This window comes from Mastomys coucha, unplaced genomic scaffold (genome assembly GCF_008632895.1).
Source record: "Mastomys coucha isolate ucsf_1 unplaced genomic scaffold, UCSF_Mcou_1 pScaffold21, whole genome shotgun sequence".
In the NCBI taxonomy this organism is placed as follows: domain Eukaryota; kingdom Metazoa; phylum Chordata; class Mammalia; order Rodentia; family Muridae; genus Mastomys; species Mastomys coucha.
Window position 1 is genome coordinate 142,205,435 of NW_022196904.1, and position 2,897 is coordinate 142,208,331.

General features: G+C 41.6%; 1 protein-coding gene across 2 annotated transcripts in view; it reads right to left on the minus strand.

Moving 5' to 3' along the window:
- Positions 1-2,897, minus strand: part of Ms4a8 (membrane spanning 4-domains A8) — a 13,766-nt gene that overhangs the window by 4,966 nt on the left and 5,903 nt on the right. The window lies entirely within an intron of this gene.

Here is a 2,897-nt window from a genome sequence, read left to right on the forward strand (position 1 = left end):
AAAAAAAAAAAAAAGAATGAGAGTCTCTGAGGCTGAGCCTCATATGAGGGGAGAATTTCTTGCCAACACTGGTGATCTGTAGGCAATGTGGCTGAGGGATCCCTTGCCCTTGTTTGCCCAGTGTGTTAGCAGTGGGGGTCTGAGACAGCATCAGCTAAGATGCAGGGTTCTACTTGAGATGCTTCAAGAAATTGCTCTGTTGTGGGGAAAATTCATTCTTTTTTTTATTATTATTCATTGACTTAAAGTATACAATCCTAGTATTTTCACTATATTTATAGAGTTGTACAGTCTATGTTGAGAACATTTTCCTCATCCTATCTCCAGTAGTGATCTCCTTCCCTCCAACGACAAGTAGTATTTTTTTCTTAAACCTTTAGTAATAGTCTACCTAATAATACTATTACTTCTGTGTGTATCTCATTTTCTTCAGCCATGTAGCCCCTAGTAAGATGCCATGCTTCAGCAAATACCTCCTCACCCATGCTCATACAGGAAACCATAATTAAAGTCAGTGGGTCAAAAGACAAAACACCATGAAAGTAGGAGATGAACTACTTGGGGGGAAAGGGAGTCAGGAGGATTGGGAAGAGGAATAAAAGGGTAATGGGGGTGGTGGGTAAATGTGATCACAATATGTGTAAAATTTTAAAAATGAGTAAAGTAAACTTAAAAATATGAACAGGATGAGGCTTATGGGTTTAAATAATTCACTCAAGATCACCAAGCAAGTAGCAAAGCTCGAGATCAAACCCAAGTAGCTTGGCTTCAGACTCTGCGTCTTAGCCTTCATCTGGTCCTCCCACCTGGGGCAGATGCATAGTTATCTACAATGTGAACTTATTTAAGTTGCTTCCCTTCCAAGGAAAATGTCCTTTTTTTTCTTTCAGTGCAGAAACAAGTCTCAATTCCACAGATTTTCCCTTATGGAGATGTGTTAGGAGGAAGGGAGGGAGGGAGGAAAGTTGAATTTTCATGGTTTTTGTTGTTGTTGTTGTTGCTGTTTTTTTGTTATTCCCCGGAGGCGCCAAAGAAGATGCTTCTTTTGTTCTGGTGGAAGGCATTACTAGTCGATAGAGATTAGAAAGAGAGAGATGGAGTTAAGAAAGTGACAAAGAGCAACAGGAAACAAAAACAGCAACAAACACCAGAAGATAAAGGGAAGAAGCTTGTGAGCTGAAGGCCCGCCCCCAGGGCACTTAGGCTGTTGGGCACTTCCTGGTTCTAGCAAACACTCAGGGGAATCTAACGTGTGACACAGTAAACTAGTGAGTAGCAGTGACATTATGAGATGTTTCAACACAGGTCTAATCTGTAGAAACTTGGGGGGGGGATGGGAGGGGGTTGAGCTCCAAGTCTGGGACAGTTCAAAGTCTAAGGAAATTTGCAGCCTGGGAGGATGAGTCATGGTTTTGTAGGCTGGTGAGGCTGTGGGATTGCAGAATTCTATCCTATTTTATTATTATTGTATGGGAAAGGCTGGCATTGTTTGACTTCTTAGGTCATCCTGGAGTTTGGATACCTATAGGAAACTTTGAGTCACAGGGAGGTGAGGGAAAAACCAAAAAAGAAAGGAAGTTGGAGAGGAGCAGAGCAAGGTGTGTGTGTGTGTGTGGGTGTGTGTGGGTGTACTAGGAAAAGGATGAATGAGTCCCGAATGCCATAAACCAGCATGGGGGAAGAGGTGTAGGATTTTTGTGGCATCACAGATCACCTTGAGAATCTAATGGAAGCCATGGATCTTTTCAGAAGAATAATGCATAGCTACCATGCTAGATGTCTCACCAAAATGGATAATGAGTTAAACATTTTCACTGTTGGGCCACAGACTCTATTTGACTATTGAGGAAAAAAAATGTTTTTGGAGCTCAGTCTTCTATGTTTCTGTTGTACAGTACCTGAGATCCTAGCCCCTCAGTTTTCTTTTTCCTTCCTTCCTTTCCTCTCTCTCTCTCTCTCTCTCTCTCTCTCTCTCTCTCTCTTTCTCTCTCTCTCTCCCTCTCTCTTTCTTTCTTCCTTTCTTTTTTCCTTCCTTCCTTTCTTTCTTTCTTTCTTTCTTTCTTTCTTTCTTTCTTCCTTCCTTCCTCCCTCCCTCCCTCCACCCCTCCCTTCCTCTCTTCCTTCCTTCCATCCTTTCAGTTTTTTTGAGTTAGGGTTTCTTTTTGTTGCCATGTTTGTCCTGGAACTGACTCTGGACAGTTTAGTCTAGGCTGACCTCAAACTCACAGAGATCTGCCTGCCTCTGCCTCTGGTGGACTGGGATTAAACTCAAGCCACCCCTGCCTGGTGAGAATAGTTTTCTTTGTGAGTGAAATGTTTCTGGATTGATGTTTTAGAAGAAATACCTTGGTCTTTGGTGGCTTCAGCCTTGTAGGACTATAGCTTGGTCTGTGACCACCAGTTTCACATTTTCAAAGACCTAACCGCAGAACTTCAGAATGTGACTATAATAGACAGGGTTTTATTATGTAGCCCTGGCTATCCTGGAGATCACTATATAGAGCAGACTGACCTTGAACTCATAGAGGTCCTCCTGCTTCTGCCTCCAGAGTGCTGAAATTAAAGGTGTGTTCTATTATGCCCAATCATTAGTATTCTTGTGACTGGAGGTTAGCAATAAACATGGCTTGACTAGAAATTATCATGTTAAATGTAGTAACCTGAAATCTAAAAGATGAACACCACATGATTTCTCTCATAGGCAGATTGTGGTGTGTGTGTATGTTGTGAGTCATGAAAAGAGATCATAAGGGTGATGGCAAATGATAGTGGCAGAATACATGTGACATAAAAGCAGAAGGGGGGTTAACCTGACATTACCTAGATCATGTGGGAAGACAGTCTTTTTTTTTTTTAATTAGATATTTTCAGGAAAACAGTCTCTTTTTTTCTTTTTT